The sequence below is a fragment of the Drosophila pseudoobscura genome, chromosome X (genome assembly GCF_009870125.1).
Source record: "Drosophila pseudoobscura strain MV-25-SWS-2005 chromosome X, UCI_Dpse_MV25, whole genome shotgun sequence".
In the NCBI taxonomy this organism is placed as follows: domain Eukaryota; kingdom Metazoa; phylum Arthropoda; class Insecta; order Diptera; family Drosophilidae; genus Drosophila; species Drosophila pseudoobscura.
Genome location: NC_046683.1, coordinates 49,336,004 through 49,359,472, shown reverse-complemented (window position 1 = coordinate 49,359,472; position 23,469 = coordinate 49,336,004). Strand labels below are relative to the sequence as shown.

Below are 23,469 nucleotides of genomic sequence, written 5' to 3'. Positions count from 1 at the left end.
AAAGTCTTCGTTTCCCCCAAAAGCCAGCCGCTGTCCCCCTTTTCCGCAGTTGTTGCCTCTCTGCTGCAAACACGCAATAACAGGCAACATCAACAACAAAACACCCACTCGCTGGCTTGTGGCAGGCAGGCAGCAGGCAGCAGGTTGCAGCGACACACAGGGAAAATGTGCAACCAATTTCCCAAAAGCGATTCTATTGACAACATGACAACTCGCGGCAACATGTTGCTGCAACATCGAAAAGACCCATTGATTAGGGTGACCCTTGTAGTGGGTCTCCCCCGCCTCTCCCTCTCACTGTGCCTCTTGCCACCAAAATTGTCATTGACTGTTGCTGCCGCTGTTACGAGTAGTCGTTCAATTGATTGAATTACATACATGCCCCACGGCCCTGACTCTTGTCTCTGTTTCTGTTTCTGCCTCTGGCTCTGCCTCCCTTTTGTGGCAGACCCTAAGTCCACCTCCGCAAACTAGAGCCTGACTTTTGAGCCTTGAATTGGGGAACATTGCCAGCCATGTGGCAGACACGGTCCGTACTTGTGTTTGGGGCCAGAGTCTGGTCGGTTGGGGCCAGAGTCTGGGCCAAAGTTTGGGGCAAGAGTGGTGCCTGGTTAGCCAGTTAATTAGCAGCCTTGTGGCAGCCATTGCCACTGCTCGTGGCCGCTGTCCTTGTGCCACTTGTGAGTGGGAGTCGCCAATCGGTGGCAGGGGCAGGGGCAGGGGCACTGGAGAGATGCCAGCCACAGATGCAGCTGAAAAGCAATCAAAAGTGCAGCCAACGATGGCTCAAGATATCCGAAGTAATTCCCACCGAGAATGTCTCAGAAGAGGTTGTTTTTTATGGCTTAAGATACGGATACAGATACAGATACCGAAGTATTTCCACAACTCGAGATTAGCGTATCTCTATCTGCGAGTACAGTAGCCGCCATACAGGTATCCACATATATACTTTATCTCTAAAGACAAAATCCTTTAAGCGGATTGGATTCGTCCATTCGAAGTACTATATCACCATTAGCATTTGGCTGCCTCCAATCACTCAGTGTCCAATTGCATAAGCCATCAACCCTGCCCCCCCTGCCCCCTGCCCCCTCTGGCAGCTGTCCGTGCAACAAGCCGCACAAAAACCACAGCCAAAAGCCGCAAATCGACGACGAACTTGTCCTTAAAATGTCAGCCAAAGTGTTCATTAATTTGTGTATCTCGTGTCTCTCTCTCTCTCTCTCTCACTCTCCCTCTGTCTCCCTCTTTTTATTTGTTGCTCCATTTTGTTGCATGTGTGTGTGTGTGTCTAGTCATTGATCATGAATTCCATGAGCTTTGGCACTCGCCGTTGCCTTTGCCGTTGCCTCTGGCGTCGACGTTGCATGCGTCATTCCCCTGCCTCAAGCGCATATATGCATATGCCACCAGCAATTGGCGACACAATTTTTGTGGTGCCTGCCTTTGGCATGTGCCTGTGTAGTCCCCACCCCTCCCCCCACCGCGTGCCACAACCTACGCAAGAAAAATAATCTCCGTACCGTTCGGTTCGGTTGAATGTTTCGACTGACTGTTCGTTCGCCAGTAGTTTGTAATTTTCATGTAAAAGTCGCGCCAACTGCAAAATGGCCCTGCAACAAAGCAACAACAACAACAACAACAACAACTGTGTTGACTGACTGGCAGGCCACGCCCCCTCCCTCACCCCCTTGCCCATCCCACCGCCTCTATCAGCCCTGATTCCAGAGCCCAAGGCCCCGGGTCTCTGCCGGGGCTGGCTCCCCCATCAATCTCAATTGCTTCGCATTTTCATATGCGACTCTTCGATCATTTTGCGGCATGGAGTGACAGGGCAACAGGAACCCCAACAACAGATACAACAACGGTAATAAAAATTGCAGATTTGTCACAGCAATTGTTTTTGTTGTTGCTGTTGTTGTTGTTAGCGCTGCTGTTGTTGCTCGTGGCCTGGCCTGATTCTTGGCTGTGTTTTGCCTACGTTGCATCGTGTGCCTGTAATTACTTTTTATGATGTTGATTTTTTTTATGTTGGCTTGTACCCTTTGCTGCAGAGTATTGTGATTTTTAGGATCTTTTTGCCTTTTTATTTAATTCCGCAAAACATTTAATTTTCCATGTATTCTACATTGAATTCTACATTTAGTTACATCCTCAGCTACATTCTACATTGCACTACGCACTTTACCGCCTACCGCCACTGTACGAACAAGTGGCCGACAATAACAAACTTTCGTTACATTGGGAGAGGGGAAAGAATACAAGCAGACACCTTCATTCCACCTCTTGAGCAAGAGAGGGAGGCGAAGTAGAGCACTCACCGACGAGCAGAAACGTTCGATTCATTAGGAGAGCGAAAAGAAGATAGGCCAAAACCTTCGTTGCATTAGTCGAGGGCGGCGACGACGAGCCACGAGAACCGCCTGCCGAATTTCCGATGAGAGCGAGCAATTAGGAAAGAAAGAGGAGCAGAAGGAGAGCATGGAATGAGTGAGATCATTCAGCCGCCCCGCGCAACTGTATCACTCACACACGCAGCTTCCGATGTCAGTTTCACGTGCATTAGTCAGCGCCGCGGTCAAAATTTCGCTCTTTCGTGCCGGAAAAAGCGGGAAAATTGTGAAAATACCGGAAAATATTACCGACCACTGCAGTGTAGTGCAGTGAAGTGATTAAACATTTAAAAAGCAACCCAAAAACCTGGCTTTGTAGTGTTTTTTATGGTGAAGAGTGGAAAAGTGGCCTGCATTTGCTGGAAGTTGTGGAAATATGTGCAAACAACAAATATATTGAACGCATTACATTTTTTCTTGTGCAAAACGCAGCCAAAATGCCAGCGGCGTCTGCATGTTCCCGTTATGTCTGGAGATGTCTCAAATTTGTTCGTTCTTATTTCTGCTGTGTGTGTGAGTGTGTGAGAGTATGGTATGCAAAAACAGCAACAAGTCGCTCACCATTCCCAGAGAGCAGAGGAGCAGAGCATTGCTCTCGCAAACAAGCACACGATGTAAGGTGGCGCGCACCAAATCCCCGAAGATGCTACGTTCTCTCGTTTAGATATGTGCTCTGCAATGCCTCACCTTGCTTAAATGTACACCAAAGATGCGCTCTTATTGAAAATGGCTCATGTGCTGGAGCGAAAAGGAACGGTAAGAGAATGTTTTTCTATTTGAATATCGCTTATTTGCTCCTCTTAAGGCCCCTGAAGTTAGGGTACACAAACTTCGGCACGCCGTATATTACTATACGGATTCCCATTTTTTTTTTGCAGCCTACAATATTCTGGTTTGTGGGATTTTGTTTCTGGATTTATCTCGCCCAAATGTCTACGCGTGATTAAACGTTTAAATTGCCAGATATGATATATCCCCGAGAGCCTGTCGCCATCTGTTTTCCTCGTCCAACTCTTGACATACGAGACTCTCGTAGGTACTGGGTACAGGCTGTCGCTGGTATTGGGATTGGATTGTCTTCTGGTTCTGTCTTCTGGTTCTGGTTCTGTACTTTTTTTTTTTTGTTTTTTCTTTGTTTTGCTTTGTTTTCGAAAGTCTCTCTGGCAGCGGCTGCTGTCGGTGGCCCCTGTCTGTCGATGTTTGTTGTCTGTTGGCTGTCCTCGTTTGTTCTCCTATAAATTGCCTTCAGGCGACAGCCAAAGTGTGACAAAATATGGGCCCGTTTGAGGCTGGGGAAATAAATATAACAATTATTTGGGAATTTTTCTGGAAATTTTCTGAATAAATGCCATTTTCATCACTCAAAAGCCGCACGGACTAACGGCTTTCGTAATTCTCGTATTATTCGTATTTTTTGGGGTTTTATTCAAATGAGGAAAACTGTTCACACGAACGCTTAGAGGTTCGTCCCCCAATTTGTAAGACATAAATACTTAATAAGTGAAGACTTTATTCAGCGCCCACATCCCGGCATTCAACACCCTTTTAAGCCCCTACTTCACGCCTAATTAGTCGCATTGTACAAATGGCTTTATCGCGAGGGTCTTAAACACAGTCTTTAAACCGAGAGCATAAAACACGCTTTCGAGAGAGAGAGAGAGGGGGAGGAGGAGGAGGAGGAGGAGGAGGAGAGTGCATGCCAGCGACGACTCCAACCAAAAATGGTCAAAACATGAAATCCTATTAGACAAATTGAAATTACAAATGAGACAACAACGAAATTAATTTATTAATTAGTCACACTCCATTATGGTCAAACAAAGCTGCTGCTGGCCTGCTAGCTGGCAGAGAGGCAAAGAGGCAAAGAGTCGAGAGTGGCACAAACAGTAGCCCCGAACGCTGCCCACGGACAGGCCGCTTGAAATGCCTGACAGATGGAGCTGGAAGTTGAGGCCATAACTGATGCCAAAAGCTGTCGTTCGAGCCATTCCATTCCATTCGAAGCCATTCCTGGTGTGAAAATGCTTTCGAGAGAGATCCCATTCGGAGGGGTCTGCCAGACTGTTGCACGCAACGGGCCACGATCGTCTCTCTCTCTCTCTCTCTCTCTCTTTCTCTGTGTATGTGTGTGGGTTGCTACTGCTGCTGCCTGACATAATCAATGATAAGCGATCGCTAATTAAAATTATTAAAACCAGAAATCTACTCAGCGGACAATGAAAATGAAAATTTGGTGCCATTCTGGGGGGGAGTCGCTGGGATATCTGCTGGTAATATCGCTATCCAGAGATCTTCTGTACCGCTGTACCGCTGTACCAGTGTACCACTGTACCGCTGCTCTGTGGCTCCATTTTCAGGCAAACGCTTTTGGACAGGTTGTTGGCAAGACAATTGCCATCGGTTTTTGGGCCGCCGCAAGAGTTATCATGGGAAATATCCACAAGGAAGGATGGAGAGGAGGCCACCTTCCTCCTTCTTGCTCTTGGCTCCTTCCTCCTCCTCCTCCACACACACACAGCATTCATTTCATTACGGGAGCACATTTCATTTCTATTTCAGCCTTCATCATTATCAAGTCTTTTTGCGCGATAGCCATAAATGGCCCAAAGTGAATGCCCGGCCAGGCCAATGAGGGAGGCAATGGCTGGCCAAAACGGCATTCAACGGCATCCACTAAGGCAAAAGGCGTTTCGTTTCGTTTCGTTTAGTTTCGTTTAGTTTAGTTTCGTTTAGTTTAGTTTCGTTTTTGTGCGCTAATTAAGACTTTTTCTGGGTGTCAAAGGCAGTTGAGGCATGCCGCGCATAATTCATATTGCAGGCCTCCCTCCCTCTCCCTCCCTATCTCTCCCTCTCCTTTCGATTACATTCGATTCCACTCCACTCCATTCGATTCGATTCGATTTAGTTTTCAGATTCATTTTGTTGTTGTTGTTATACAAGTGGCTGGAGAGGAGAAAGTTTTGTTGCTGGTGGGGCATTTTATATTTTTAGCGCCATAAATAAGCGTTTTTATTAATGGCAGCCCATTAACCCCGACTAATTAATTAACAATACTCTGAAATATAAATGTTATAACCAGCAGAAGAAAAAAACAAATATGAGGCATGGGGCCATCCATACATGCCCCGGTGGCATGGAACACTGGGAACAACATTTTCGGGCCATGACTGAAGACTGTCAGTGGGGGCCGCGATTTGTGATGAGCGGCTCTCGGGCCATAAAGCCCCTCTTCGGGCCCCTCTTCTGTCCCCCTTCTGGCCCTCTTCTGGCCCCCTTCTGGCCCCCTTCTGGCCCCTCTTCGGGCCCTCTTCTGGCCCCCTTCTGGCTCCTCTTCTGGCCCCCTTCTGGCCCCCTTCTTGCCCCCCCCCCCTTCTGGCCCCTCTTCTAGCCCCCTTCTGGCCCTTTTTTGATCTTCCAATCTGCTCTCCTCGTCTCTTCGGCTCTTCTTCTGGTGATGAGTTTTCGAATGATGCGTATCAATGTTTATTTGAATTTTTTCCATATCAAATATTTATGAGATGCTCGTTAGATCATTCATGAATGAAAGACGAAGGGAATTTCGTATCAAAGATCACGTTTGAAGAGCTCTTCGCTCTCTCCCTCTCTTCTGTGAATGATTTTTTATGGTAGGAAGATCTCCCTTCGATCGGAACACTTTTTTTAACATAAATCTACAGCAAACGCCCACGTTTGTATCTGTTTTTTTTTTTTTTTTCTGGATTTCCAAAATGATTTTTTCTTTTTTTTAACTAATTTGCGTTGCGTGGAATTTTTGGTTGATTTTCTTACAGTAAAAAAAAATGCTGTAATAAATACTTAAATGCTGAAAGATATGAAGGAGAGCAGCGAAACAATGGGCCACATTTTACGTATAAAAAAAACTACAACAAAAATAAAAAAAAAGTATTCAAAGTGGTGCTGGGATGATGCTGGTGGTGGCTCTCTCGTATACTCGTAAAAAATTCATTGAGGCAATTGTCTGGCTTTTTGCAGGCAGATTATCTGCAATATGTTGCCTCCCACAGGTCAAGCGTGGCACATCAATTACTTTGTGGCACACAGGCACAGGCACTGGCGCAGGCGCAGGCACAGACCTCCCTCTCTAGACAGGAAACACGCACACAGCCACAGGTTGACCTCTCAATTTAACGCTTATTCGCTTATAATGCCAGGAAATGCCACAGCATCCATCGATAGTGGAGGAGGAGGAGGCGGAGGAGGAGGAGGATGATGCCTGGATTGTTGTTGTCTTTTGGCAGATACTTGATCTTGGCATCGGATTGTGCGTTGATTGTTTTATTATTAAGATGTTTGGATAGAGGAGAAAACTTAATACCCACCCCCTCAGCTACACCGCCCCTCCACCCACCGACTTTATGGCTATATTATTAAGGTAATCTGTAAAGATCCGGCGATCAGCAGAGCTCCGAGTTGTCAACAATTGGGGAAAGCTAATGGGAGGGCGAGAGCCTGGCCCCGCTTCAACCTGGGGATCGTTCAAGCGGAATGCCAGGGCTCTTAGGGATCACCATTTCTTTGAGTTTTGCGTATTTGAAACGTCCGATCGTCCAAGGAATGCCCAAGCACTCTAGATCTTTATCTAATCGCTCTTTCGATCCTCACTAGAGGCAATAGAGGGACCAATCTAATGCTATCTCTACCCGAAACTGTTGCACATTGATCTTCAATCACTAGAACTCATTTCGATCATTATTGGTACAGAAGATTGACGTCTAAAACGGTGGGAATGTCGAGACATTAGAACCCCATTCCTAGGCCTCTAGGAGGCTTTTAAAAGGTAATCTTTCTGGAACTGAGGATCAACGAGAGAATGCCTTCAGTTCTCATTAGAATCGCAGGATCATACAGGGAGTGCCGTCTTAAAGGCAGGATTTCATTCGTGGCACTCCTTTTGAAAGGAAATCATTCGAGGAAATGCCTAAGCACGATCTTTATGGTCTTAACACTTGTTTCGATCATCAGGCGATCTTCGGGAGAGTCGATCTTGATTGGGGAATCATTCAGAGACTGCACTTTCTTTATTGGAAATCGGGGATCTTTGCAGCGCTCATTTTCGATAGAGGGAATGCCTGCACGGTGATCGTCTCGTTACCATATTTATTCACATGGTGGCTGCCCCTTAATGTGCCCCTCGCTTGGCCACTTACTCGTATGTACATATATCTAATTAGTCGATCCATTAACGTGACACCAAGAAGGCGCCCCAAAAGACCCAGACAAACGGCCATTAGGCGGACTGTCAATGTGCCTTTTTATTATAACTTTTTATAATTCTGTCTGCATTTTGCCACAAAGTTCGCCCGACCGCCCCTCCGCCCGACCGCCCGCCCTCTCTCTTTCTCCCTCCCCCTCGTCTCTTTGCTCTCTCTTCCTCTCTTCTAGCCATGTGGCGGCTGCAACATTTCATTAATCGAGTCACGACATTAGACATTCAGCAGCAGTAGAGAGAGAGAGAGAGAGAGAGAGGGGCAGGCAGCCATAACCAGGCATAAAGGCATAAAGGCAGGGCAGGGTGGCCAGGGGCAGGCGAACCGCTTGGAAAAGCCAAAAAGCCCGGGCGTATGGCAGAAATTTTTCCTCCAATGCGCTTTTGGCCAAAAAAAAAAAAAAAAAATTGCAGCTTTGACAACTTTATCGCTGCAAAGCGATCGACAACAACACAAGAGCCCAGGCCGGGCCAGGCCATGCCAGGGATGTCAACAGCAGGGCTGCTGGTTGACAGCAGCAGCAGGCAGGGAGGCGGCTGAGGGGAGGGGAGGGAGGAAAACATTTCCCAGACCCAAGGAAAAACTGTCAACGGGCGCCCAGAAATGAATCTAAATTAAATCACATAATCGCTCTGACGGATTGTCCCGCCGATTTGTTGAGTACTTCGATGCGAGATTCTATGGTACTCCGATCGAACTCTCTGTGCACCCCCCAACCCCCCGTTCCCCCCTACCCGTCACAGATAATGCCACACACATGGCTTAAACCGTCTAATGGCCCCACTAATGGTTGCAGCGGCAGCGGCAGCGGCAGCGGCAGACATATCCGCCAGATTGAGAGTCTATATGGCTGCATATTAATTGCAATATCAGGCTCCCCTCTGCCCCTCCTCTAACCCGCTCGTACAGCCGCAGCCAATCGCTGGATTTGCTGTTGTTTGCTTATGAGAGATGTGGTTGTTGCTGCTGCCACAGCGGTGGCTGCCTCGTTAGTGCTCGATTTTTAGTTCAACGGTGCAATAGGTTGAAAATACTCGTAGGTTCGTGTATCTCTGTATCTTTTTCGGGGGGGAGCAATAAAAGCGACAGCGATACCCTACGCGATACTCGAGCGAGTGCAAGTCCTGGCTGGAAAACTGCAGCGAGTGGAAAACCAGCGAATATTGGGCATGAAAAGTATGGCGGATGAGGGAGGCCTTTCCAAGGCCAAGGGCTGTATGCCCCATAGAATCCACAACTATCTCCCCTCAAAAGCTACCTTCAAAGAGGATCCCAAATGGGGAATATTTTGAGGTAAAAGCCCACATTCAAAGGTACTTAAAATCTACTCAAGACTCGCCTGAATCGATGGAAATGGTGGCTCCCAAGCCTAATCGCTTGGATTAGCCAATATACCCTTACGTTGTGGCAGGGAGGGAGAGAGCATAACAATAGAATTGAAATGCTTGTGGAAGCATTGTGGAAGTCGTTGGGCTGTGTGTGGGGGCGTTGCACAAATGAACTTTCCCACACACTCGACACCAAAGGCAACATTGATTCAATTACGTGTCGACTGTGGCAGCACCAAATGCGAGTGTGTGTATCTGTATCTGTGTGTGTGTTGTATCTGTATCTATGTATGTCAGCCATTGCCATTGCATGTTAGTTAGCATTTAGCGCGGGAAATATTGTACAGCATTCGGCTTCCTGCTCCCATAATGAGAGTCGAAGTGGAGTCGGAGTGCCTGCCCCTGCCCCTGCCACTGCCACCATATCATTATTATTATTACATTTTTCGCACTTTAATTTATGCACCTGCTGCTGATTCGTGCAACCGAACAACGCCGCCGCAATGGCCCCCTAGTTATGGCCGCCCTGGCCACACCCATTCCGAGACAGTAATCGATTTTTTGTCTATGGATATTTTTATGGGCAATAAATTTCACTTTCAATTCGATTATTTGTGTACATACTCGCACATACATATGTGTATGTATGTATGTATTCGTGATAAATTATATTCGATTTGTGGTTTTATTTTCGTCTAAAAATTGTTCTAAATTTTTACAATTAAATTAAGTATAAAATATGGTATAAAAAGTGTTCTAAGAAACTGGGTCTAATTTTAGCATTAAAATTAGGCATAAAATATGGTATAAAAGAAGGAATAAACTAAAGTATAAATAAAAATAAAATAAAGTATATAATGAAATAAATTAAGTATAAAATATGGAATAAAGTGTGTTCTAAGAACTTTGGTCTAACTTTGGCATTACAATTAGGTATAAAACAAGGTATAAACTAAAGTTTAAAATAAAGTATAAGTAAAAACAAGATAAAGTAAAAAATAAAATAAATTAAGTAAAGAATAAGTATGAAATTGGGTATAACTTTAGCGTTGAAATGAATGTAAAATTAGGTATATAATTAGGCATAAAATATGGTATAAAATAAAAGATGGAATAAGTTATAAAACGTGGAATAAACTTGGGTAGATATAAAATAATTTTATAAATAAAACTAAGCCTAAAATATGGTATAAAATTAAGCAAATATATGGTATAAAATGTGAAAAAATATTTGGTATAAATTTGGGCAACAATAACATTAATAAGCCACAAAATTATATCGAGGACTGGGTATAAAAATATGCATAATTTTAAGAATAAAATTAAAATTAGTTAAAAAAAAATTATAATTTAAATAAGAATAATTAAATGAAGTTACAAAATACGGTAGGTATACACAGCTTAGCATAAATATAGGCACACATTTAGGTATAATTTTAAGAATAAAATTAGGCATAAACTAAGGCATAAACTAAGGCATAAAATTAGGCATAAACTAAGGCATAAAATAAGGCATAAAAAAGGGATGAATTAAGGACTGAATCTGCCACAGAATCCCATTAAAAAGTGGACTCTAATTGATCTGATTAGACGATTTGTGGCACCGGCAACACTCATGACTCCTCTGACTCTTGACACTTTGTGTGGCAGCAGATCCAATCACAACAGGCACAGCATTCAGCATTCAGCATTAGCCATTAGGCATTAGGCATTAGGCACTAAGCACCTGGTCAACATTTCAGACAGAGACAGACAGAGCGACCGCAGTGGTGCCTTGACCCGCAACCCCACCTCCGTGCCACACATTTTCCGCCTGTGAACTTTTCGGGGCAATGCAATGGAAATGCTGAATACTGAATACTGAATACCGCCAAAAACAATTGGCCAAAGCAGTGCCCGCAGTTTTATTTGGCTGCGTTTTCATAACAAAATGTTCTGCTGTTTGTTTTTGGTTTTTGGTTTTCTGTTTTCTGGCTTTGGTTTTCCTTTTCAGGCTATCAGTATCAGCGTGGCAGCAGCGGCAGTTGCAGTTGCAGTTGCAACCAATCTGCAAAAGGTCATAAAATGTGCGCTGTGTTCGTGTAAATTTTTACACGCCGAATCACAGAGCCGCCAATTGTTTGCCTATGCCTGTGGTTGTGCCTGCCCCATCTGACATGCAACATTGATGCGGACGGAGTGGAGTCTCTGACTCTGACTCCGACTCTGACTCTGGAGTTGGACTTCGACGAGAGGCATTCAACTGTCAACAGTTACTACCGAAACGACACCGACAAGAGCCCCTAAATGCCGCCAAATAACTCACGAGAGACTCTGAGAGGCATACAACACGCTCCGCTCTGCTCTGCCGCTGCACCGTTCCATGCCCCATGCCCCATGCTCCTGCTGCTGCTGCTGCCATTTCGGCCGCAACTACAAATCACTTTTACTGCGCTGCTGCTGGCCCCAAAAAAAAGCAGCCGACAGTCGACAGTCGACAGAGCGAGCGCCTGCAAGGCCCCCCGAAAAAATTATTTAAAATATAAATAAAATTCTCTAAATATTTGCGCGTTGATTTCCCATTTAGCGGCACCGCAGCGGAGCGCCGACTGCCGACTTTCAGCCTTTCAGCGGCGGGGCAATTAAGGTGCAATAATTTCGGATCATTAGGTTAAATTTGTCACGACCCGCTGCACGAACAGCCACCCCACCACCGCCACCACCACTCTGGTGGTGCCCCAAGGGGGCAGTCCAGACAGAATGTAAAAGCTCAACTCGGACAAGTCAAAGCGCGCTGTCCATTTGGTCCGTGTCCCGTGTCCCATGCCCCTGGCAGGCCGGGCATAATTTTCGTTTAGTTTTTAGGTTTTCCATCGTTCCATTACAGTTTTCCCCCACATTTTCCAGCCGCCGCTGCCGCCGCTGCTGCTAGGTGGCACTCTTTACAAATTATGACACAATTTGTTGGCCAAATTTGGTAAGCGGTTGACATTTGGCCATGTTTCTTGTCGATTGTCATCGCTGTGCTGGCTTCGTTGTCGTTGTCGATCGTCGCTATCATTGGCAGGCCCATTGGCGCGCTATCAACATGTGGCATAATGACAAGGAAAACGCCACGCTGCCACAGCATGTTGCAGGCAGGCGACTCTCTGGGAAAGTGATGCCAGGCAACGCGTGGGCGATGCAGGTTTTTTATATAAGAAGAGCAGAGACGGTGGCGGCAAGGGGGGGGGGCCGAGGGGGGATGGAGGAAGGAGTTGCATTCCACAAATCGATTGGCACGCTGCGCACACGCACTGACCGCAATTTTGTGGCATGGTGCTGCCTTTTTTTCTTTGCTCAATGAATCATCGAATAGAGCGCTGGCGGATAGCAATAGAGGTGGAAGCGTGTGAAAAAAGATAAACATAAATTACAGCTAGAGATGGAGATGCGGGGAGGTATCCATGGGTTGCCGATAATCCTGGATGTGCCCCGGGAGGCAACAAATTTAAAGAGAAACAAATCCTTAGAGCCAAACCACAGAAACCTTAAAGAAACATCGGCGCATCGATGGGAATTTTGTGGAATTTCTACAAATTTTGGACTGAAAAATGGGAGTAAAAAAGTCTGAAAGCTGCTCTCAAGCATCTCCAGGACTTGGGCCCTTGCCATCTGCCATTTGTAGTCTTTATTTGCAGATTATACGATGGATAGAGATGGGAGTTTGTTAGAATTTCGATATATAAGGGGGTTTATTGATGGGTTTATGGATAAACTTTTGCCAATTTATGGAAATGGTCTTCAAATTTTAAACTTTAGGATGAATCCCAAAGAAACTACTACAAGGGGTTACTCGATAATCGGTTATGGATAGCCAATCGTTCTAATCAGTAAATCCCTTTTGTAATTTCCCTAAATTTCAGGAAACTTTGAAGCAATCGACTTGCAAGAAGAAGAAATCGGTAGGTAATCGATAGCTAAAGACGATTAATTATTATAGGTTATGAACCCCCATTGATTGGAAAACCAAAGCCCACAATCGATTAGGCGCTGCCATCTCTAGCAATTATCGCCGAGCCTTGCCTTTGGCTGCTTCCCAGGGGGACGACAAACGCTGAGGCACAGTGCGGCACGGTGCGGCGGCGTGCAACACCGATGTGTGTGGCATTTCTGTCACTTGACGCTGAATTATTTTCACGCCTTTTTACAAATGTTTGAATGCTTGGAAAAGCGCAAGCACCACAGCCATAGCGGGGGCGAGAGACAAACAGACGGACGGACAGCAGTGCAGTGCAATGTGTTCCACTTATGGCCTAACGCCATGCGGCAAGGCCTCAACAAAACTTGGACTCAATCCATGGCACCATTGGAGTCCAGTCGTACGATTCGGACACGGACTCTGGTCGCGACGGTCACTATGGAGATTTGCTCATAAATCTGACAAACTCAACGCTAATATTTGCAGACTTCGTTAGACACACGGCAAATGCATTTGATATGCCTTAAACGGGGGCCCCGGACCCTCGCAGTGCCGGCCAGGGCCCAAACGAGTAGGTGGTGGCCAAGACAAGACAAGACGATGTTTGCCTCTGTCCCAGCCTCTGTCTCTGCCTCTGTCTCTGCCTCTGTCTCTGCCTCTGTCTCTGCCTCTGTCTCTGTCTCTGCCTCTCCAATGACAAGTGTAAAGAGCTGACAAGGCGGCAGGCAGTCACTAAAATGTGAAATGCGGACAACATTTTTATCAGATTATAAGTTGAACGAATGCCTGTTGCCTATAACCAGCCGATGGTCCAGTGACCAGGAAAACTCGACAAACGCGCTGCAAAAACGAAAGGAAAATCTGTCCAAAAGGAGAGTGAAAAGAGTGGCAGCATCGACAGTGGGGCATCATCCATTCACTCTCTTGACCTTAGACCTTTGGAGCAGCACTCCCCCACACTCCGCTCGTGTGTGTGTGTGTGTGGCTTTAAGTACAAGCAACTAATTTAATTTTCATTTATCATAAAGCCAGCAACTAATTAATTTCCCGCTGGGCTGCCGCCTGCCTGCTGCCTGCCTGCCTGCCTGCTGCTTGCACTTTTGATTGTGCTCAGACATTTTAATTATTTAAATGCAGGCCGAAGGCTACGACTGAATCGCAAATCATGGCTCATAAATCCATCACAAATGGCCAATACCAATAGCCACGAAGGAGGCCAGAAGCACAGAACCCCAGAACCACAGCAGAGTCTTGGCCAAGTGCCATGCAAATGTTGTACAACATTAAAAGGCTACAAGAACAATCATTGGAAACATGACGAGAGGGGCACGAGGGGCATGCGGCATATTGCAGAACAATTGTTTTAGTAGCAATTGTTGTTCTCGATTCGGTGGCAGACACACGCGGGGCACATGGGGCACGGAGCGAGCGAGCGAGCGTTGGGTCTCTGGTCTCTGGTCAGACATCGACTGCCACTTTGTATCTGTGGCAGTGGCAGTGGCAGTGGCAGCGGCTGCTGTTTTCGGTTCACGATTCGCATTGAAATGTTACTTTTACGATAAGTCTCCCCTCCCCCCCCCCCAACCTCCCCTTGCCAGCCCCTTCTGGGTCCCCTCTCGTGACCCTGAATTGTTTAGAATAATTTGCAATTGCCATAATATTTATTATGATTTATTAAACGCATTCATTCTATTCTATGCTGCTCCACTGGAGCTCCCTCTAAGCCTCTTTGCCTCCTTGCCTCTGTGCCTCTTTGACTCTGTTTCTGTCTGTGGCAAGGGCCCTCGACTCTGCCTCTGTCTCTGGTCTCTTGAGCTTTGCTTCGAGTCCGCAATTAAATTGTTTACCTTTTTGTGTAGCGGCAATTTATTAAAAACACATTAAAATACATAGATAAATCGCCTGCCATTAGAGTTTTCATAAATTTCCAGTCGTTTCGCGACCAATCGAAATCCAATGAAAATGTCACCAAAGAGCAATTTGTCCATGGCGGTTTTTATGGCTTCTCCCTTGAGGCAGCTTAAGCAATCTGTCGGGGGGCATGGCTGGAGGAGTTTTGCCCGGGTTTTTAATGCGGAAACTCAGAGATATTCACATAATATTTAGAACTCATATAAATGGTATTTTCTAGGGGGGAAAAGCCTTTTCTTTATTTTAATGTATTTATTTATTTAGTTTTGTTATAATTATGAATTTATTTATTTATTAATTATATTATATAATATATTAATTTATTAATTTTATTATATAATATATAAATTTATGAATTATATTATAATATATATTAAATTATTAATTTTATTATATTATACACTAATTTATTAATTATATTATTTTATAAATTGTATTATATTATACATATATTAATTTATTTATTATATACATATGTATTTTATTATTATTATATATTTTATTATTATTATATATTTATTTATTAGTTATTTTATATAATATATTATTCTAATAATTTTATTATATTACACACTAATTTATTATATTATATATTTTATTTATTATATTATATATTAATTTATTAATTAACTTTTAAGTGAAAAATGCCACATTTTGTACTATATTTTTTGGGAATCTAATTTATGAAAATTTAATTATTTTTAAATTTAATAAAATAGATAACAAGGGAGCTATTGCTTTGTCCAACTATCGGTACGGGATCCATTATCATCCATCCTCATCGGTTCTTCCTCACTTTGAAGCATTTTTCTGCCTAAAACTCATTCAATTTTGTATATGAAATGCATTTTCCGGACTTCTTTTTGAAGCGAATGTTAATATTTTTCGAGTATTCCTCCGCTAGAAATCGTAGATAGGAATCCGCATCTCTGGCTGGCTGTGGCTCCTGCCGCACGGCCCTCGTCTAAATGTATCTATTACCCGGAGCAGTGCCCCTGCGTTTAACCTTTTGCTGCGAAAGTGTCTCTAATCCTCTGCGCTTTTGCGGTGACAGTTTACAGTTTTTAATTTTGGTCAAGGAATGTGGTCGCAGATGCAGATGCAGATACACGAGAGATACGGGAGGCACTGTGGGGCACAGGCTATACGGAAATGGAGGCAGAGAGGGAGTCTAGAGGCAGCAGAGACTCTGAAGAGACTCTGAAGGTCTCCGGAGCAGCGCCAAAAAAGAGAAAAGAGCCATCGATCCATCCATTCATTGGAGGGACCACTGTAGCGACCGCAGCATATGACAAATGACTTCTAATTACCCCCAGTGGCAGGCAGGCAGGCAGGCATTCAGTGGTGTGGTGTGTGGCAGCCACATGTCAGCACGCGATGCAACCTGTTGCATGCCCCATACGAGCGACAGTTTTGTGTAGCATGAAGCGAAAGAGCAGCAGCCATAGCCATCGTTTGAGTGAAAGACTAATTAAAAAAGTGCCATCAAAGTGTGGCACAACGAGAGAGAGAGGGAGAGAGGGGGAGAGGGAGAGGCAGGGTCTGCGTGTCACGAAGGATGGGGCATAAAGCCATTGATTTTATGGGGCAAGCGACGGGCTCGTTTCGTCGGGGAGGGAGGGAGGGGGGGGGGATATCGATATCGATGGTGGCACCCACTGGGTGGCATTTGCAACATGGCAACATGGCAACAGCAGCCGCAATATAAACAAACACATGTTAGAGGCCCAGGCTCTGCCGTTGTGTGTGTGTGTGTGTGTGTGTGTGTGTGGCATGCAAAACAATATTCCCATGAACATGAAAACCACTTGCTACAAATTGTTGAACAAGAGGCAGGCAGCAAGCAGCAGCAGCAGAAAAAGCTCTGTGCAACATTTTTAAACGGATGCAGATAACGATCGTCGAACACAAATGGTGCAGAAATAAACACGAGTGTAGATGCAAATGATATGATAAGCAGTGCGCGGGGCGGGGGGGCGGCCACAGATTGTGGCAGCCGCAGAGGTGGAGCAGGGGCAGGGGGAGGGGCAGCCATGTCCATCACAAGAGCGCGGCATAAATTGTGGCACAAATGCAAATTAAATGATCAGCAACCGAAAGGCTGAGCGCGGCAAACGGGTTTCGATGCGATTCCAGAAATTACTGTCACAGCGAGTCGCCTCCTAATCGAATGAATGCAGCACCTCCTTTCCCATCGCATCCATCCTCCTTCCTCCTGCCCCGTCCTGCCCCGTCCTGTCCTGTCAATTATGTGTAAGACGGGGAGCAAATCGCCGGGCAACTTGCGACCGGACTGCTATTTGCCGCATCATTATAATCACGTGTTGATTGCTTTTTAAACCGACCGACTGCCGGGCCTAAGCAGGGGCCCGTCTCGCTGGCCTAAACAGGCCTCCACTTGTGCCCCAAACGGCTGCGTATCGTCGTGCCCGGCCTGGCATCGACTGGCCTTTAATTTCCATGCGAAACGCCAGGCGCCAGGCGCCAGCCAAGGCAAAAACATCGTTGCAGCAGACGGAGCAGCTTGTTAAGCAAATGCCGATAATTAGGAGGCAGAGGCAGAGGCAGAGGCAGAGGCACTGCAGCTGCCACAAAACGTGGATAATGGGTCATTGGATGGGGCACAGGACAGGGTACAGGAAGCCCCCCACAGCCCCCCCCCTCCCTCTGTTGACATATAGAGCCCATGACTAGAGAGGGGTGAGCGGGGGGGGGGGGGGGGAGGGGCAAGCATAGCGAATGACCAAAATGTCTTCATTCCAAAAGGAAAATGCAATCTAAAAGATACAGAAACCGCCCCTCAAGGAGGAGGAAACCCTATTTTTTGGGCTTAACCACAATTTTCCACTCGATTGCATGCCACACCGCTCCACTCGCGTGTGGCGTGTGGCAGCCCACGCAAACGGCTGCCCAATGGAGAGGGAATATTCATATTCATATTCATACGAGTATGAGTATGAGTATTCGTTCGTTTTAAAGGGAAGATGAAATTATAATGAAGACATCAACAACAACGAAGTGAATCGCCAGCCCACTTTGATTTTTATGGCCAAAAAGGTTTCGCTTCGCAGTGCAGGGTGGGGGTGTGGGTGGGGGGAGGAGGAGGAGGAGGTGGCGGTGGCGGTGGCGACCTCTTACCGCCAGAGAAGAGGCCTCTACGGCATGGAAGAGTAGTAGGTGGTGCCCAAAACAAATTGCAGGCAATCGCAGAGGCCGTAAGTATGCTAAATTATCCAGGCTCCAAGGAATACCCTCCACAAGGGTATGCGGATATACTCAGGCCTCAGGTGGATCTGGATCTGGATGGGGAGTATCTTTAGGCATAGATGAAGGGAATCCCCATCTTTCGCTTAGGAAAAATATCCTTGAAGCCCCCCCTTGAAGGGCAACTAAGGGCATTCCCGTATTCGTTGTGCCTTTGGCCTGCACTTTGCGTTGCCTTCCAATATTTTTCAGAGTTTTTCCGGGATGGCTTTCCAATACGAGTAAATGGCCTTTTCAATGGCTGAGGGCGGCCGAAAAATCCGAAACAAAACAAACAAAAGCTTGAATGAAGAGAAGAAGAGAGAAAAAAAAACGCGACCGACCGTTTGGATCGTCCGGATCGTCCGGGTGTATTATTATGAGAAGTACGAGGCATTAACATTATTATTGGGGGGGGCGGGGGGTACGGGGACGCTGGACAATTTTGGGGGGCAATAAAAGACACAAATTGCTGCTAATAATGATGCTGAATGGCAGCCCCCAACGAGAGAGCGGCCAGAGCGGCAGACTCGATTTGTCTGGTGTCCCATTCGCTGGTGGACTCCTTCTCCCCCCTCCCTCCCCCTTCCCCCATTTCTTAGACCCACTATTAGAGGCCTCTTTCGCCAGCTCTGCCTCGCTGCCCCATTCTTGGCCGCCTCTTGGAGTGGCCTCCCCTGGCGTTCTGCCAGTTCGTTGTCCAAGTCTTTTGTTTCAGCGCCTCCTTGTGTGTCTTTTTGTTAATATTTTTACATATTTTATTGAATGCTACGATAGTTGCATGGCCTCCTGTCATGTTCTCTGCTCTCTGCTCTCTGCTCTGCCGCTTTTTGTTGCAGTTTCGTTCGTTTGGGGAGCAGTTTGGGGGCTGCACTTTTTTTTTGTTGTTTTTGCTGCTGTGAAACATTTGTCATTTTTACCATTTTTAGCCAAGCGTGACAAGCGTTTCTTGGCCATGTTGCAGCATGCAAATGCAGCAGCCACCAGCAACAATGGCCACTGGTGTGTGTGTGTGTGTCTGTGTGTGTGTGTGTTGTATGTGTGGATTGCTTTTCAATATGCGAGATAAAGATCTCAAATATTGTTAAAACAAACAAGAAATTTATTGAATATGCAATGTTTTTTGCGAGCTGTTTTGCATTTGTCTCTCTGTCTGTCTCTCTCTCGGTGGAGAGGGGAGGGTGGGGGGGGCTTTTATTGTTTTATTTATTGTAGGTGAGAAGTCAAATATTTGTGGGTGGCACAGCCACAGAAACAGCAGCGGCAGCGGCAGCGGCGGCAGTCGAAGCGATTCATAAATGGCACAGAGCCGCACATCTCGCCATCGCCATGGCACAGGTTTCGGTTTCCCACTGCCTCAGGAATGGTTTTGTACTCTCAAGAAAGAGACAGACAGACAGACGGAGAGACAGAGAGAGCGAGAGGGTATTATGACTGCGAGGAGGGCTTTGCCAGGGATAAATTGTTGGTCCATAAGCGGGAAAACCCCTGGAAATCGAACACTTTCCCATAGAAAATACCATAGATCTATGCCACAAGGAATCTAGATGCCATCTCTGTGTATCTTCCTGTTGTTGCCATAAAAGAAAGGTCCCTTTTTTTTGTAAATATCTCAAAAAATCATGGCTAATATTTTTTTCATCTTTGAAGGAATTTTAGCGAAAAAAATACTAGTTTTTTTCTAACACAAATTTAAAATATTAAAAAACAATAATATAAAAATGACTATTTTCTTTCTAATACATATTTATATACAAAAAAATCGAATTTTTTCTAATACAAATTAAAAAAAAAAAACGTGTAAACAAAAATTAAAAATATTAACAAATATAAAATAATAGAAAAATTACTATTTTTTTCAATAAAAATTAAAATACAAAAAATTGTTTAAAAAAATATTGGAAATATTAAGATAAAAATTGCAAAATACAAAATAAATTGAGATCCAAAATTAAGAAGTCTTGAAAAAATTTCAAATATTGAAAAAAAAATCATTTCATTGAAATAAAAATTGAATAAAAATATATATCGAAATTAATCAGAGTTATGGCTGTTTTAAATAATGAAAATTAATTTTTATTACATAAATAAATAAATAAAATAATCCTTAGGATCCCCTGCCCCAACCCCCAAGAAATGTGTGCTTTCGAGGGTATCCCTGGGTGCGACTGTCGCCCCCAAAAAGATAGACGATAGCCTTCGCTTTGTCGCTTTTTATTTTAGTTGCAGGCGGATATGCCACATATGCAGGCAGGCGGGCGGTGCGGGCGGTGGGCTGCCGCTTGTTGGCCATATAAGTCATAGGCGTATAACGGAGCGGAGTTCGAGTTCGAGTACAGTGCGGCATTCGTACGTACGTACATATGTCTCAGAAATATACGATCTGCGATCTATGGCTTGGACCCGAGGCGAGGTTAATTCCAGCATTAAATAAAAGCCAAAAGACAAGCCTAACATTTGCACTGCCTGCTGCCTGCTGCCTGCTGCCGCCGCTGCCTGCTGCCGCTCCTGCCTGCTGCACTTGCAACCAAATGATGCAATCTGCATTCGAGAGATGAGAATCCGAATCTGTTTGGGTCATTGCGGTGTGTGGGGGGGTGCAACCCACGCTGCGCGACGACGACTCCTCTTCCTCTTCCTCTTTTCGATTTCCGGCCATCTCTGGGGTCCTGGTCCTGCCACTTGTCCCCATATAATTTGCTGCACTTATTTAGCGTCCCACGCATGTGGCAGCCACAGAAACTGACAAAAGACAAGATCCCAGAGACACAACACAACAGAAAGCACAAAACAGAAAACAGAAAGCAGAAAACAGAAAACGCAGACAAATTAGCCCGAGCCAGACATTTTGGCCAAGAGCCTTTCACACATGCATATTTGTTGGGGCTCTGTGCAGCAGGCTAGGGGCATGCAGCAGGCTACAGGCTGCAGGCAGACCCCAGAGGCGAGGTCAAGCGCTGGGGCATGGGAGACACACCACACAGAGACGTTGCACAACCCGAAACTTGATTTGCATATGGGTTTTCGGGCGATTTAGTTTTTCCTCTTTGTTTTTTTTTTTGTGTGTTTTCATCGATAGTTTTGAGGGGTTTTTCCTGCCTGGTTTTTCGCTCATTGAATGTCGCCTTTTCACCTGTTGACGGGGGCCCCCCTCCCCCCTCCCAAAAGGGACCTCTCCTTGGGGCTCTGCCGCTCCGACCGTGGCATGTCTCCTTCGTTCTGTGGCATCGTCTGGTGGGCGTACACCAAAAAAAAACCACAACAAAAATAAAGAAACCGAAAAAGCCAAGCGACGACGTGAGTCGCTGGCTCTCCATTGTCTGGTGGAGATAATCTGTGATTCGTAAACTCCCACAGGTCAGGCGAGCACATCAATTACTTTGGCACAAGTCCAAAAGCGACACAGCCAGCACTGAGAGAAGGGCCCGCCGAAACGGGGCGGCCGAGAGAGCCTTCGCGCTAGACCTTTTCGCGCAGTGTACCGCAGCCAGGCACTCGGATGGGGTTCTGTTGGAGTCAAAAGTCTGGCGGGGATCATGGGGCATCGAAGCGCCATCCGCGAATGGCAAAGAGAATGACCTCTCAATTTATTGCCCCCCCCGCAACCCTGCCCCCCCTGCCCTTATCCTTTTGCGATTTGTATCGAGACACAGTCTTAGGCAAAGGAGATTCTTCTCTCCGCCCCCCCCCCTTCTGCCCCCTTCCATAAATGCCTTACGTTGATTGTTTTATTATGATGATGTTAAATTATTGTAATCCATGGGCGCAATCGCAATCGTTGTCGACATCATCATCATGCTCATCTGCGCGTGCAGGATGGAGCGGCGGCGGCGGCGGCGGAGGCCAGCCATTATCTGTGCGTGTGTGTGCGCCTGTGTGTGTGTGTGTGTGTCCCTCCCCCAATTCTCCCCCTCCTTCCCTGCGCTTTTGCGCGGTGCTTGGCGGTGCTCTGTGGCTGTTGTTGTAGGCGTTGCTGTGGCAAGCATATCCTTTGCGTAAAATAAATAAACACAAGCCAAAGCAAAAGCAAATAAAGGCAGAGCGACAGAGAGAGAGAGAAACACTTACGAGATTACGATCTCTCGGTGGAGCCTTGGCCAACTCGGATCGGCCCGCGGTCCCTCGCTCTCTCTCTCTCTCTCCCTCTCTCTCTCTCTCTCGCTGGCGATGCCAGGTCCGTGATAATTTCGGGTTGCACGCTTATTTAATATGCGAATTTTTACAGATAAATGGTGAGAAATAATTTGCGCTACGCTCTCGGTTCTCGGTTCTCGGTTCTTGGTTCTGGCCTTTAGTTTTGCCCCTGCCCCTCCCCCTCCTCCCCCCCGAGATAGCATTTTGGCCTGGCCCGTGTGGGCGTACTGTTTGTTAAGGGGCGTGACGATATGTGATCATTTCATTTCCGTTTTCAAGAACCAAGAATCTCCTTCTTTCGTGGCTCCAGAGATCTCCATCCTCGTGGGCCACCACCACCAAAGAGTGATTCGCTTCGACCCAAATCTCCTTGGACATGTTCATGTTTGCTGTCTGAACTTGTCCTTAGAGTGGTTCGGTTCCCGGGTCTCGGGTCTCGGATCACCATTGACTTGTCCCCATAGATTGGCCTTTGGCTTGGCATCGGCGTTTGCGTTTGCGCGCATTTCCACTCGACTGGCTTCCAATGGGGCTGGCTACTGGTTTTGCGCCTTGTGCCCCCAACAATTGAGATCAGTTCGGGGCCCCAAGTGGGAGCTGTGCTGCCTGCCGGCCTGCCTGTTGGCCTGCCTGCCTTATGGCATTTGCCAATCTCTGACATTTACACGAGGCGACAATCGGCGACAAAGCCAAAAGCTGCTGCCGCGCTACGCAACGCCCACGCCACCAAAGAGAGTTGTGCCACAAGCACAGAGGGAGGGGGGAGAACCTATATGGAGGGGGGGTGGGGGTTTGGCATTGACATTCCGAGGAGGAGGCGCCGCCGCCTTTTGACAAGAAGGCATTTTAATTGTGTGAGAACCCATGGCCACCAAATGTTGCAGTTGCAGTTGCATTTGCAGTTAATCAAGTTCGTCGTTGCATGCCACATGGCCCCCAAATAGATTACAGATATCAGACATCAGACATCCGCAACAGTTACCATAGCTGGCTGGCTTCGTTTGGCGCCAAAAAGATTCTTGCCACCACCGGCTGCCCGTAGGGTGGTGGCACAGTCCGATGCCCGATGCTCGATGTCGATGCCGACTTTAACTTCAACTCTGAATGCTAATCAAGATGCCGCCGCCGCCGGACAGCAACCCGCTTCGATTATGCAAAAAGTCCAATGGATCCGACCCCCAGTTTCGGCCTCAACCTGAGCCACAGATTCAGGCTCCAGCTTTGGCTTCAGCTCCAGCTTTGGCTTCGACTTTGGCTCTGGCTTTGGCTTCATGTGTGTCTTGAGAGAT

General features: G+C 46.3%; 1 long non-coding RNA gene across 1 annotated transcript in view; it reads left to right on the top strand.

Annotated features, from left to right (window-relative positions):
* The first annotated feature begins 2,278 nt into the window (after positions 1-2,278).
* Positions 2,279-23,469, top strand: part of LOC117184625 (uncharacterized) — an 88,692-nt gene continuing 67,501 nt past the window's right edge. Inside the window, exon 1 of the long non-coding RNA XR_004470032.1 lies at positions 2,279-3,152. This is a non-coding gene — a long non-coding RNA (uncharacterized lncRNA). The remainder of the gene's footprint in view (positions 3,153-23,469) is intronic.